Source organism: Anser cygnoides, chromosome 7 (genome assembly GCF_040182565.1).
Source record: "Anser cygnoides isolate HZ-2024a breed goose chromosome 7, Taihu_goose_T2T_genome, whole genome shotgun sequence".
Classification (NCBI taxonomy): Eukaryota; Metazoa; Chordata; class Aves; order Anseriformes; family Anatidae; genus Anser; species Anser cygnoides.
The window spans coordinates 26,036,767-26,052,079 of NC_089879.1; the positions used below are offsets into that span (position 1 = coordinate 26,036,767).

Below are 15,313 nucleotides of genomic sequence, written 5' to 3' on the forward strand. Positions count from 1 at the left end.
TTTCTGGGCTGCAAGCACATTTTGACAGCTCATGTCAAGCTTCTCATCCACCAACACCCTCAGGTCCTTCTCCTCAGGGCTGCTCTCAGCCCATTCTCTGCTCAGCTTGTATTTGTGCTTGGACTTGCCCCTACCCAGGTGCAGGACCTTGCTCTTGGCCTTGTTGAATGTCAGGAGGTTCAAGTGGGCCCACCTCTCAGGCTTGTCCAGGTCCCTCTGGATGGCATCCCTTCCATCCAGCGTGTTGACTGTATCACACAGCTTGGTGTTGTCAGCGAACTTGCTGAGGGAGCACTCAATCCCACTGTCCACGTCACTGACAAAGATGTTAAACAGCAGTGGTCCCAATACTGACCCCTGAGGAACACCACTCGTTACTGATCTCTACCTGGACATTACGCCATTGACCACAACTCTTTGAGTGTGACCATCCCACCAATTCCTTTCCCACCAAGTGGTCCATCCATCAAATCCATGTCTCTCCAATTTAGAGACAAGGTTGTCATAGGGGACAGTGTCAAATGCTTTGCACAAATCCAGGTAGATGATGTCAGTTGCTCTTCCCCTACCCATCAATGCTGTAACCCCACTGTAGAAGGCCACCAGATTTGCCAGGCAAATGTGTACATCTTATTAGCTTAATCAGTATCATTATTCTGGTGCCAGTTTTCTTTACAGGGGCAATACCAGTGTTGTGTTTGCTGATACTGGTTATGTTTGCACCGATCTATTTATAAAAGCTCAGAGTAATGCTGGTCTGTTGTTACGGCTACATTGACCCTACCTTTGACGGCATCAGGCGTGACAGCTATTTTTACAATACATAAACTTGCTTATCCAAAATCTTTTGAATCTTTCTAGATGCTTTTCCCTTGTATATTTTGCACCTGAAAACATTAAAGGCACAAAAGTAATAATCCTCTGTAATTTCTGCTAAATGTGATTACGTATTTTCTTTTAGTGCACATGCTGCTTTCCTCTATAGAGAGGTACCTACCTGCTCAGGACTTCCAGTCCACTTTATCAGAGAGGGACTGTAAATAATGTTCAGTACTGGGAATGGAGAAAACACTAGTCCATATGACGGATACATAGTAACAGGGTACAATTTTTCTCTCTTTTACAAAAAGATGGAAATGCAACCAGATGGATTACCTTGGATCAGATGACATCTGAGTCTTCCCTCCCCATTTCACTAGTTCTTAAAGGTAAAGGGGGGGACTTTGATGGATGATTTAGCACTTAACCAGGTGGTTAACTTGACAAGTGAGTATACACTAGGGCTTTGAACTAGGGCTTGATGTCTCACATGATTAAAACCGGGCTGTTTTGGCAAAGCACCTTTGGATATTTGTTGCAGACGTTTGGAAGGCTCTTAGCTCCTCAAAAAGCAATAGCAAAACTTGGATTTTGCAATATACCTGCTAGAGATCAATAATTTTATTCATATTTGCCCTAGTGAAGGAGTAAGTTGCCCTAGTAGACTGATACAGATATTTCTTATACTTGCATAGACACTTTAACTTGAAAGGCCCAATTTTCTGTGTTTCCAAACTAGGGGGTGATTTAACCTTTCCTAGCAGAGCAAACCTAACAGCACTGGAAAGCAGGAGGAAGCTGTGCAGCCTCTTTTGCTCCGGGGACAGTACTGGTGGGACCTGACCTGCTCACCAACAAGAACAGTTAACTGGAATAAGTGGGCATCCCAGTTCTCCCTCACCTTAATATGGAAAACAATAAACACCTGACAAATTTCTGTGTTAGGTGATTTAGGACCTTACCCACCCCTCCCCAAGCAGAAGATGTTTTTTCAGCTTGTTTGTTTTTAATATACATATATATAGTGATTTTAGAAGTCTTGTTGCCAGTAGCATCAAAAGACCAGTAACCATCCCATATGACATTACTAATAATAATGTGGGGCCTTGGCCTCTGCACTTAACATACCTGACATGCTTAAATATAAATTGCCACAGGGGCTGTAAGCTGGGTCTCTCAAGCTTTGAAAAGATGTGATTATGATAGCCAGATATATATGGCTTTCTAGTAGCCAAAGAAAAAAAATTCATCTTCTTCTGCAAAATGGAGACACCTGCAAAAGAACAGCAACTGCAGGTGGTCCATTAGGATTAGTCTGTGAACTGCAAGCTGGGAAGAGGGCAGACACCTGCAAAAGCTTCAGGGGAGGGGGATAATGTCCTATTTTCCTCTTCAGCACTCCCTATGAGTTGTTTAAGTAGATAATGAAGGGTTGTGAATCTGGTGGGTATCTGAGGGGTCTGACTTGGTGTGTCTTGTATTATATAAAATTAATATATCCTTAATTCCTGCTGTGATTCCTGGTTTTGTGCAAATGCTGAATATATAAGACTGAGAATGTTCTTCACAAGCTTCTTCTTTTTACCAGTTGTTCTGCTAATGTTTCTCAAGTGGCAATGTAAGAATTAAAATGTTGATGATGAATACAAATAGTATAGGACTTAAAACCTCAGGCTGAGTAATGCTGAATGATAGGTAAGGTCATTTCCTGAATGCTTGTTTTATTCTTCAGGAGAGACAGGAAAAAAAAGGCAGTTTATATGCTCTATAATAGAAGTAAGTATCCTGATGATTAAAACAGATACTGACTAGCTTTAATTTCCTGAGCACGAATATTGCTATCTTACACTTTCATATCCTGAAATGAGACAAGACTGCTGGGAAGGTAAGCAGCAAAGCTGTTATAAAGCTGGTGAAATTACACAGCAAAAGATAAAGTAACTCAGTAAGTTGTCAGCCTCTGTCCATGTCAGATGGGGTGATACTTATCAGTTAGTTTATGCTGGGTATTTTTATTGCAGCTCAGTGTGTGTGCTTGTGCTGCGGTTATGAGAGTCAGCAAGCCTCCCCCGTTGACGTAGGTGCTGCATGTTTGGTCTTCCACCTTTATTATATTAGTCTATTCTTCCTTCCATGTTAATGAAGATGAGACTCTTCAGGCGCTCTGTTTGTCCCAGCTTTGAAAGGCTTGCGTCTGAATGATTACAGTGCTGCACAATATAGAGAATGGGAAGCTTTACAAGTCTTAGGTCTCTGGTGTGTATCAGAACCTGTCACAGGCAATGGATGTTGCAGAAAGGTAATTTATATTCCCCTCTGTATAGCATCTTCACTGTGGTTTGTTCCTGCTCCTTTCTCTTTGTGGGGCAGCAAAGGAGAAGGGCTACTTCTAAAATATGAGATTCACTGCCAATGTCCAGATTTCCAGTCTGGATGTACAAAGTAGTTCTGTTTTGGACAAAAAGGTTTGCTTGCCTCTTTTTCAAACTGCTTCTGTGAAGACATCAAATGACCCTAAGACAAGTGACTTACTTACTACAGCTCTTTTAAGGAGATGGAGTTTGACTTGGGTGTCAGTCCTTACAGAGACTAGATTTACCCATCAGGACTGTTAGAGCTGGTTCTTTAGTAGCAGTTAATTCCCATGGTGCCCCCAGGTTTCTGCTGGGTATAGGATTGCCAGGTCTTCCCCTTTCTGATCCAACAACACTGTGTGCACGATACCTGTGGGAAGTGGGGCAGGAGCATTAGCAGAAAGATTCGGAGGCATAACAGACTGTTCCAGTTGCTTGCACCTTGGTTCCTTTGGTATTTTTCTGCTCCTGGTAGTCCTCACTTCCAAAGGACCTGAGTCCTCCCCAGGACTCCCATGTCCATCCTTGACCTGCCACTGCCAAAGGACAAAGCTCGTTGTTTTAGTATGGATAGACGATGATAAAAAGGAGCCTGGATATCTTAAGCATCCCTCTGCTAGATGTACCATGAGCCAGATCTGGGGCAGAAAATTGCACAGGTATGTGGAGCAGTATCATGCTGAGCCCACATGTACCATTTGGGGCCTGGACTCTAGAAACAGATTCATTACTGCCCTGCTTTTTCTCATTCTTATAGCTGAGGTTTAAAAAGGGAAGCAAACCTGAACAGTAGCACTTTTAGCTCTCTGCTACAAAATGGAAATCAAAAGTGACAGGAGTCTAGGAGAGAGACTAGTGGACTAGGATTGTAGTGCTGCTGATGTGCATATAACTTTAGCAGACTGTTTGGCAGTCCTTACTTTCTTGTGTAATTACAAACAAACAACAACAACACAAAAAGGCAAAAAAAAACAACCCCTTACAAAAAATAACTGCAGTTAAAACCATATGGTTTCCCCCCACAGTGCCTTGATGGGAACATTTTTATAAATCTTGCTGTAGGGGGAGGGTGGGAAATAACTTGGGTGTTTGCTGCTGCTTTTTTGTTTCAACCACAACTTTAGGGAAAATCACTTTCAAGTAGGAGAGTTTCATCAAATGTAAATACTTTGTTAGACAAGTAGATTTGTGCTGCTATTCTATATATGTGCAGACTTCTTATTTTTCAATGCAGAATTCAAAATAACCCTATCATTTGGTGTTGGTCATTTGACATTTCCATCACTAGCAAGGTTCCAGTGGAAGAACGTCTTGAAGATGAGATCGTCTTAATAACTATTTATTGGGTGGTGCTCTGTCTTTGGATCTATTAAAGTGACAAAACGTGTCTTTTTGAAACAAAACACTTAAAGTGGTCAGTAAAAACCTGGGAACAATTTCAGTGCTTTAGTAAAAAAGATAAGACTTTAAAAAAAAAAAAGACTTTAATGCAAAGTCTGCCTGCTGTGTTTTGCATTTTGACTCTTTTAAAACTTTTTATTAATTTGGAATGCTACCCAAAACTGCATTTCACAAAACAGAGCTTTTCTCATCTGTTCCAGATTAGCAGGGTGGGTGGGATCTTCAAGTTATAAAACAAGAACAAAAGAGTGTTTACATTGTTGATGGATTAAACAAAATCAAGTCCTCCATACGGAAAAGAAGTTATGTTTTGGATTTCTTCTTCAATTAATATTTGAAACTTACACACTCTTTGAAAACTGCAGAAGCATGTGAGCAGAGAGCTGTAAATCCTTAATGGAGATCTAGGAGTAATCAGCTCAGCTTCATTCATGAAAAGGAAAGTGTGGTGGAGGAAGTGCAGTCAATATATTGTAGTCTGCTGCCAGCAAGAGTTTATGTATTTTGCATCAGCTGTAGGACATGGGGGAGGAGAATATTCCTCTGGGCAGATCAGCACAGGGTGTAACGTACAGGACTAATCCTGAGCTTTGTACTTGGGCAGTGTTTCTTTTGTCCATAGAGGACCAGGGTGGTGAGCTGCCGGGAGAGCACTCAACCCAGTGAACCCTTCTCTCACCTCTGTCAAGTGTTGTTTTTCACACGTACTTTAGATGAAATGCTGAAAACTTGCCCTGGGCCCTGCTGCTGCTTTCGATGTTTTGACAAAATCAGAGCAGTGTGGAAGTACTACCTACTGAACTGCAACAGAATAAATAGTAGAGAACGCCTCTACTTGCTGCAGACTCGCGTTCAGCCCCGTAAGAAAACAAAAGGAGCAAAAGCGCACGGCCTAAACTGCAAAATGTAGCCCCCTCCGGGCCGCAGCGAGCAGGGTTCGAACCTGCGCGGGGAGACCCCATTGGATTTCAAGTCCAACGCCTTAACCACTCGGCCATCGCTGCTGTTGGTATCGATACGCCCCTGCACAGCTCCTTACGCAGCCTCCCTGCGCGGCCCTCCCCGCCCCCGGCGCTACTGGCAGCCAATGGGAGCCGCCGCCGCTCTTCGTCCCGCCTCCGCCGCGGCCGGCGGGGCCAACCGGGAAGGGGCGGGCGGGGCTGACGGGGCGAAGCCGCGGCGGGCAGGGGGCGCCCGCGGTGCCCCGAGCCTCCAGCGGGGCCGCGGGGCGCGCCCCGGTGTCTGGCCGGCGCGGCCCGGGGCGCTGAGGGAGGCTTACGAAGAGCTGAACGCAGGCTCGGCGAGCTAGTTTTAGGGCTTCTCTTCAGCCTGAGCTGGGGAAAGGAGAGAGGGGCGTTAGGAAGCACAGGTGGGGCTGTAATGTCACATAAAGCACTCGTCTTGTTTTACTTCTGCAACGCTTACTCGATTCTCTTTATCGTTTTAAGTTAATATGGCTAAAAATCTGTAGTGCTTGTCTTACGCACCCGGTGTTAGCAATGAGTTCGGTTCGGTTTGGGCCGCTGTCAGGTACCGGGGTGCTGCTCGGTCCCACCGTGACAGCCAGCGGAGAGGTGGGCTTTGGCTCCCACGGGGAACTGGAACAGGTGGTCATGGGGCTTCGGCAGAAACGGGTGGTTCTGCAGCTGGGTGCAGGCCTGTAGGGCTAACAGACCTCTGACCGCCCCCGAGAGCAGGCGGTGGAAGGCTGGTCTGGTACAGAAATGCAGTACTACGTGTTAGGGGTTGTTTGTTTTCCTGCATGTAACTGTAGAAGGTTCAATGCCACTGGTACTATCTGCGTATTTCTTCATTCTCTCCCACGTCTCTTTGTGTTGTTGTGGATCTAGTTAAAAATAAGATCCTAAGCTTCATTCTGAATTTCTGCTTGTGCTTTTTAATGCTCTAGATGATGAGGAATATTTTAAAAGCACAATCATATAAAATGGTTCTATTATCCTGCTTTGTATCCCCCTATCCAACTCATTAGTTCAGCATCATAATATTCTTTGTTTAAATTGCTAGTTGTTTAACGTGATGTTTTCCTGACGTCCATGTAGTTTTGTATGTTAGAGTAAGGCCCCCACAGGCTGCATTACGCCTGATAAGATACTGTCTTCATAAGCCCATAACTTGTACCTGGTTACATAGACATGAAGGTGCAAAACATGATTATGCCAAATTCTTATGTAAACAATTGCTCAGCAAATACCAAACGGATGAAGAGCAGGGTGAGGCAAAGTGGTGCCTTCAGTATGGCTTCGTATAGCCAAGGGGAACTTAGTAAAGAAAATAAACAGAAGTGGACAGTCAGGGATCATGTTGGTGGAGAAACAAGTATTTGAAAGGTGAAAATGCCAGAAAAGTCTTGTTGGGGCTTTTAGTACAAATTTTATTTCCTTGTTTTTATTAATTTGAGGACAAGGAACAAAGCTGTTTACTTCTTCATTCATGGATCTGCTGCAGTTTTACTTTTTTTACAGAAAATAGATTACTGCCATGAGCAGGGCCCCCTCCCACCAGCCCAGGCTTCCCAAAGCCCCATCCAGCCTAGCCTTGAACACCCCCAGGGATGGGGCATCCACAGCTTCTCTGGGCAGCCTGTGCCAGTGCCTCACCACCCTCTGAGTGAAGAAATTCTTCCTTATGTCTAATGTAGATCTCCCCTCTTTTAGATTAAAATTGTTACCCCTTGTCCTATCACAATACCCCCTGATAAACAGTTTCTCCCCAGCTTTCTTGTAGCCACCCCCTTTAATTTCTGGAAATTAGCTACTTGATTTAGACTCGGCACATGCGTGATGTTTAGCGCTGAGATATGCAGTCATCCAGCAGGCCATTTGAAGCTTTGACTGAACTGACGGATATTTACAAAGTCTGGGGGATTACACAAGATCTTGATCTTCTGAACAGGACATTTCTAGAATGAGTAAAGGGCAACGACTGGGACATAAATTAGTTGGTTCTATTCTGGTCATGAATGAAAGCCTCAGCAACTTAAGGTTGTTGAATGACTTAAGAGATCTGTGCAATAGATAGCTGATGGGAGCAGGTGGCCACCTGAGTCTTGTATGTTAGCTGTACAGAAGTATTACTTTATTTTACCCAGAAATCATAATACAAGACTTTAAAATGCTCTGTATTTTTAATTTTACCCAGTGTTTAAGGACTACAAGAGGACAAATTCTCTTACCTAAATGAAATATAAAATTGTCCTACCCTGCTTTTCCAGATGGTTTGTTTTGTTATTCCCATTGAAGGAAAATGAAAAAAATCCATTGTACTGATGGGAGTCAACATTCTCAGAATCTAAATTAAAATTGTATTGGTTTTAGACTGCAGAAACAATTCTTGCATTTAATTCTACTGAAGAACTACTTCGTAAAAAATCACACTAGCTTTCGAGAACTCTAGATTTTTTTTCCTGTATTTTATTGAAGAAGGGTTTTTCTTAACCCTTTTCTTGACTGAAGTGTTAGAATTCATGTCTTCAGTTAAGAATTCTTGATAGTTACTATGTTCTAGAATTACTCTTTTGTAAGCATAAACAAATATGGAAGTTATTACCTATCCACAGAGAGATTTTTGAGCTGCATAAGGAAAATGTTCAAGAGAATCAAAATTCAGTATGTTTATTAATATTTTATGTAGGTTTGACAGAAGCAAAATTAATGTGAATGGTATCATTAATGTCTGCAATATGCAAATAATCACATCGCCACAACTCTCACATTGTTTTACCTCTGTTCTAATAACTGCCCCAAACTATAACAGCACAATTCTTGCATCTCAGCAATTAGGTTAACTGGCATTGATATTAAATTATGCAACCGTATTTTGGAGTTTCTATTTGATCTCCTTGTCAAGACATATGTTTTAAATTTACTGAAAATTATGTTGGAAAGACAATTATATGTCTTATAAGAAAGAGTGGGCTGGCTATAGAGATTAACTTAGTATGTCTGCAGAGCCAAACTCAGACTTAGGATTTGATGTAAATGCCCCCACTACCTACTAGCAGCAAATCCAAGCTGCTTCCTTAAACCAAATTTATTTGATACCAAAACCAAGGTTACCAGTCTAAACTGATAAATGGCAAGACCGTATCCTTGGGAGAACTGTATAGTTAAATTCTGTGTGGTGACGTAAAGACTGCTCACAAACGATCCACCTGGAAACCCCTGCACAGCTGACAGCTACATAGACATAAGCCAGTGTGTTTCCAAGACCACTCACGTTTGAGGGTTTGGACCTAGAGCTTGAGGAGCAGTTGATTGCAGCCTCACTCGAGTGACTTATGACTCAAGTTGCTTATGTAAGTGACTCACTCGCTTATGCAAGCCTTCCTTGAAAGGTGAAAACACCATAGTCTAACCATTCCAGTCCCAGAGGCTTTTGGTAGGCTACAATGAATGGTGACTCAGACATCTCAAACATACATGTGGTATTCTAAGACACTGAAACTTGGAAATATATTCAGTGTCCTTTGTGGCTGACAATTTGTAATGTATAACTTTTATATTTTGAATTTAGGAGCCTCTACTTCCTAGCAGGACAAAATAAGAAATTTATTTTTTCTTTAAATGCCTGTTGTAAGTGGTTTGGATTCACATGAATCCAGGACTTGAGTTAAAAGTGTAATCTCAGTAAAACATAATCACAAGAGTTGGCTGACTGGTGTAAATGCCACACACAGTGTTGTATTTAACCAACTATATACAATTTAATCTTGAAAATCATCCTCTCTCCAGTTGTCGCTTGAGCTAGAGTGACCTCCAGTGTTCTTTCTGCAAGCTGCAAGTAGCACAGCAGATAAGATGTGCTGCAGGTACTACAGGCAGAAGGAGCAGGCTTAAGCACCTCTATATAATCTGTGTAGATGAACAATGGTCAAAAATGTATCAGGGAAGAACAGTATTTTCAGGGTGCTACTTGAATTCTAGCACTTTGATACAAAGCCACAATTATCGCCAAGAGAGAAGGAGATCTTGCTACAAAACAAATCAATAAACTATTCTAAACAAAGCCTCAATTAAAAATACCATTACATGTTAAGACCTAGATACTTTGAGATAGTAAAACTTAATATCTAAAAAAATAATTAAAACCTCCAGGTATAACCCTGAAGTAAAATCCTGAAACAAATTCGTAAACTAATAAACAGGTAGCTTACCAAATGCTGGCGAGTTTCCCCAGATGTGGGTGCTTAATTAATAAAGCACGTTACCTATTGTACACGATCTTATTTTAAAGATCTTGAAGTCCAAAATATCTATCTTCAAGAGGCTTATGCAATATAAGAAGAGAGAGGTCAAAAGAAAACTGAGTGAGTGGGATTAAGCTTCCCTAGCATTCAAGTAGGCACTTGACTTCTGGATGCCATAGCCGGCTCCTTGGGTCACTTTCTAGACATTAGAGAGAGGGAGATCCTTGCCCTTGGCGGGTGATTAAGTTCATCTATTTTAGAATGGTATGAGCAATTCCTGAGAAATACACTCCAGTATCAACTGAGGGGCCCTGAAAATGCCTAGGTTTGAGACTAAAGGCTTAATGAAAGCATTTTATATGTTATCGATGAAAAGTAACAGTAATTTTACGCATACAGATAGTTAATTTGCATACAATGATACTGCCACTTATTCAGCTCACTATCAGAACTCATGAAGTTAACAGTGCTTTATAAATATACTGTTCTATAATTTTAGATTTTTTGAACCTATGGTATCTGTTTTTAAATAGGAAAAATATTACAGCCTTCAGGAAGGATTGTGTTATTAAGAATGTTTTCATGAACTGGAAATGCGATTTTAAAATACTTGTTTTGGGAACGCAAGCTAAACTAAAACCATTACTACTTGGATTTTATTCTTCAGGTTAGCACTAAATGTGAAGTAAACACTAAAAAAACTTTAGTATATCTCATGGGCTTTTACTGAAGATTTAACAAGTACATAGGATATATGATATGAACATAGGATAACATGTAAAATTTCCCAGTGGATAAGTGTATTTTGGAAAGTAAGTTTTTCTCACAAAGGAATCTTAAAATTCTTATTTCTTCAGTCAGTTAAAACTAGCAAGAACTGGACATTGGAATTGATAATGGAGAGAGAAAAAGATGTTTAAGGACTTACATAAAATAAGTGTAACAAGATAGGTTTGCCCATATTTTTTCATGTCTTTAACTTCAATAAGTAAAGAGCATAAATACTGCAAATTTTTTCACAAGAATATGGACAGTTCATTAAAAAAAAAGTAGGAAAAATATGTAATTGATAATCAGTATCCAAAGGTATTCTTTAGTATTACATAATTTCTGTATTACTGTTGTCTTTACAAACATAGGACTGAGCCCTAAGCACTTTAACTTTGTAAAAATGTTTAACTTTTCTTTCTTTTTTGACCTCAAATGCAATGTTCATTTGGTAATACCTATTCCATGCCTTCTCATTCATTTGCTCTGTGCCCTTTTACTTAATCAATCTATCTGCTTTACAAATGGAATAGTTTCAACATTTATTCCTATTAGTGAGCCAGACTTTCCAAATGCAATTCTTTTATTAAAAGCTATTAATGTTCTGCCTCTGATGTTTGCAGCAGAAAAAATAAATTAGATTCTGCCTGCTAAGAAACATTCGCAGCAGTGTGAGTGGAACAGCAACTTAGTGCTTACGTGTAAGTTAAAATATTCAAAAGTAAATTTTACATCTCCTTTGAAGAATGCAAGTGAATTAATGAATCCAATGCAAATAGCATATTACAACCGATAGTGCTAGCACCACTAGACTAAATCTTGTTTCATGTTTTATTCCTGAAAATAATGAATAACAAAAATAATGCCACATACTTATTTCATCTTCTGTAAACCCATTCCATCTATCAGCTTTGTAGATCAAGTAACAAAGCTGAATGCCTAAACTATACAACCAGGAAAATTTACAAACAAATTACTTCAGAAAAGCCTGTATGGCTACAACTTCCCATTCTGCATAACTAAGAATGGATTTGTTTCAGGTACAGAATCAACAGTGGCTTCATTTTGGGGATGTTTAAGGTTTCTCTGATTTAGCACTGTGTTTCCTTGTTTTGTGGCTTCCCTCTCTTTCCCAGGGCAAGATCAACGTTCGTCCACTTTTCTTACGTTTGGTTGAAAACATTCTGACACAGATACACTAAAATTTCACATTAGAAGATTGCCAGTTTGTGAAGCAATTTACTTGCTTTGCCTTACTTGCTTTATGCCACATTTATAACCCCAGGATCTATTTCTAAGAATATCTGAAATGCTGTTTCTAGTGTAATATAATGCAAGAGCATTGTTAATCAGCTGACATGCTTAAGACATGACACAATCTGATCTAGTAATCACGCAGTGACACACGAAATGTTGAATGGAATCCCGCTGTCTTAAATCAAAAAGTTATTTAATGGATATTGTAGATCTTTATCTGGATAAAGAGAAGATTAAAAACCCTTCCCTTTACTGAGATTAAGACATTAATTATTGATTGGAGAGACAGTAATGTTTCTAGACATTTTTACTACCTTTGTTACTCAAAGTCAGAGTTCTGCCCTGGCTTCTCCTCCTCTGGTTTACATCAGATATTAATAGTGAGTACTGATATGTCTGTCTCATAGACAACACTAAATAAAAACTTCTTTTTAATGTTATTTTACTGTTTTCTTTTTCTGCCATGGATAGCTGTAGAATTTTGTGAATACTTTTTTTTTTTTCTTTTTTTTTTTTTTTCTGGGACTGAACTGCAACTAGAAGATGCGAAGAAGTGGAGGACCAAGACTACTTAGGGACCTGTTTATGACATACCGAACTTTTCATCATTTAAAATTTGTCAGTGACAAAACTGGTTGCAACAGCTGCTGGCAGCTTCTGTGGAATTAATTGGTATCACAAGCTTATTTATTTATTAAGCAAAAGCTCATTGTTACATTTATTACAGAAAAAAGGGTCAAAAGCGTTCATGTAACTCTTTAAAACATTAATAAACTATATATAGTCTGCTTTTTCCTTTAGCTTTCTTCTCATATGTTCAGTAAGCTTTTTAGAAAGGTGCTAATAGTTGTACTTATGTTTTTAATGAAGTTTCGAGTTCATTGTTACAGGATTATCAAACGGTATCACTGAACATTGTTGTAGATATCTATGCAGTCAATTTTTTAGCTGCATTCTTACCTTTAAGTAAACAGTATAGTCATGTGTAAAGTACACTACTAGATCAGGGCCTTTTTCCTTAACGTATTTTTGCATTTCTATCAGATTTATACAGTTTTACACAAAAAGCATGTTCTATGCCTCTTCTTGCTACTGTTTTATATACAGGTTTAAGACATGTTTGTGGAAATGGAAACGATGTAAGTGCATATGGAAATACCTCTCATGTTGCATGTAAATGGTTATGTTTTCATAAACCGAGTATGCTAAATATCATATGAAAACGTTACTTTATGGGCCCCAAAAGCTCTCATGGTGTGACTATTAATTAGATCTGGCTTTCAAAATGCATCTGCCATGCTGTAAATACAGATAGAGTAACATATTTACCACCTATGTGAAAATAAAATATGCTTATGGCTCCAATTCTGCATTGCTTGGCTTTCGTCCCTATTCTGAGCACAGATTCTTATGGAAGTATGGAAACTCTGATTTAATTCAAACTTACTGTCTTTTGTATGATTCAAATGTTAGAATAAAATATTTGTATTTGTAATTTCACCATGTTTTTCCAGATTGATAGATTTTTTTCTATAGTATATATAGAGCCTGTTTAATAGTTAATTAAAAGCTATGATTTTACTGAGTTTTACCAGCTGTTTTCCTCATTGTCAGTACACAAACAGAGGCATTATGATATTGGGTAAAACCAGTAAGTGCATCTAAAGCAATATACTGATTTTTGGTGGAACCTCCATATTACCAGTTACTTTAGAAAAGAGCTTAAATGCAATAATAGTGAGCAATTATGCAACAATCCCCGCAAGACAAAATATTTCTGTTGATCTGTGCTTGGCTTAAACCTGAAATACAAATTTGTACTTAAACATGATATCCATTTGTACCATTAACAGGTTTCAGTTATTCTTTCTAAATGAATAATCTAATTTTAATTCCTATTAAACCTCAGTTATAGATAATAGCAGTGAACCACTGTAATTTTTCATACGCGTAAAATCAAATACTTTGTATGTTTTGAGTCATTAAAGAAGAGGATGTTGAATGTAGGAAAGCTAAATATCTGTAACAGATGGAATGGATGCAACTCTGATTATTCTTCAAAGTCAGTTTACCAGGGGTCTTTCTGCTCAATTCCTTTGTTTCAAACTAAGCTTCTACATATACATCACTAAACAATATTAAAAGATCTGCTAACTACACATGTACTGTCAGCATTTTGCTTGTGCTGGTATCTATGGAATACAAAATTAGAACTTATGGTTAGAAGTTTCATTTCTCAAAAGTCTCCATTGTTGATGATTTCTGTCTGTGGTGCACTGCAAGTGGAGGAACACAGCACTAAGGTGCTTTTGCTGAATTGTCTGAGCACCTAGTGATCTCTATTAGTATTTTAATCTCTTTTTGTTCTTTGGTTATTTTCACCTTTAGAACCTACATTTCCTACTCAAGAAAAATATTCCTGGTGAAAATTCCAGAAGATAGTTTGAAGAATTAAATCTCAAGCAATGAAAGTCTAGAACTTTGTGTCTTCTCTTTGTGAGGATCCCAAGAAGACATGAAAAAAAAAAAAAGGCTTCAGGAACTGCAGGCACTGCAGTTTCATTTCTACAGCTCATAGTTATGATTAATTTTGTTGTGTAAGTTTCTGTACTGCTAATTTCATACTACATGGCTTCTCAGTACTAGTGGGTAATGCCTTGTAAGCAGGCTGTTTTAAAGTAATAATATCTATTGATTGTATTAAATTATAGCTTATGGATTCAATTACAATTCTGACAAGTCTGATTAAATAACAATGTACAAATGTGAAATATATTAACTCCATTCAGTATTTCCATTAAAAGTAAATAAATTAGTAAAGCAACTGAAACTAGAAAGAAAAGACTAATTACTGAATTTACTTACAGATAATAGTTGAAGGCAAATGGACTGTCAGAATATTGAAATGTGCTGTCTGTAAAGGCTTATGTGCTGTAAAGGAAAAAAAGACTTGAGTTATTCTTTAAGTGATTTAAGTGACAGCAGTGTGAAATTTTCTTAAAGAATGTTATTTTAAAAATCAGCTGTTTGTTTGTTTGTTTGTCCCTTGGCTTAGCATTGTCCAAATATTTAAGCAAACATGATTATATATATACACCGGTGGACCCAGGGATAACTCTAAGGTCCTGGGTCTGGTCACATTATTCTGTCTATGCCCTGATGCCATGCAGGGGCTAGACTCAGCCATTCACAAGTTAAACCTTTTTGATTTTGCTTCTGTGGGAAGAAAATCCAGGTCCATGCAAAGTGTGAAACCCTGAATCAGCCAGGATGCTCAACCTGGTGATTGGGGACCCAGACTGGGATGCACTGCAAATTATGTCCACCCAATGCAGACATGTATACCTTGTTCTGTGATCTGAGATTAATTTAAAGGTCCAGTGTGCTTTGCCAGAAGTGCTGGGTCTGGTAAGGTCTAGCTTTTATCGAAGCTGTGAAATCCTATCCAGAATATCCTATATCAGAATATATAAAAGCAGAACCTTGCTTTGTGAACCAAAGAGAAAAA

At 39.1% G+C, this 15,313-nt stretch overlaps 1 long non-coding RNA gene and 1 other non-coding gene across 4 annotated transcripts; one reads left to right on the plus strand and one right to left on the minus strand.

The window, feature by feature from the left end:
- Positions 1-5,496: 5,496 nt before the first annotated feature.
- Positions 5,497-5,578, minus strand: TRNAS-UGA (transfer RNA serine (anticodon UGA)). Its single transcript has one exon. It is a non-coding gene; the product is annotated as a tRNA-Ser (tRNA).
- Positions 5,579-5,757: 179 nt separating this feature from the next.
- LOC106031232 (uncharacterized) lies at positions 5,758-15,313 on the plus strand. Of its 3 annotated transcripts, none has more exons than XR_010833033.1 (4): positions 5,758-5,943; positions 11,172-11,249; positions 12,346-12,944; positions 14,194-15,313. It is a non-coding gene; the product is annotated as an uncharacterized lncRNA (long non-coding RNA). The 3 variants fall into 3 exon arrangements; XR_001204185.3 differs by lacking the exon at positions 14,194-15,313 and having other exon boundaries at positions 12,346-12,477; positions 12,850-14,180; XR_001204181.3 differs by lacking the exon at positions 14,194-15,313 and having other exon boundaries at positions 12,346-14,180.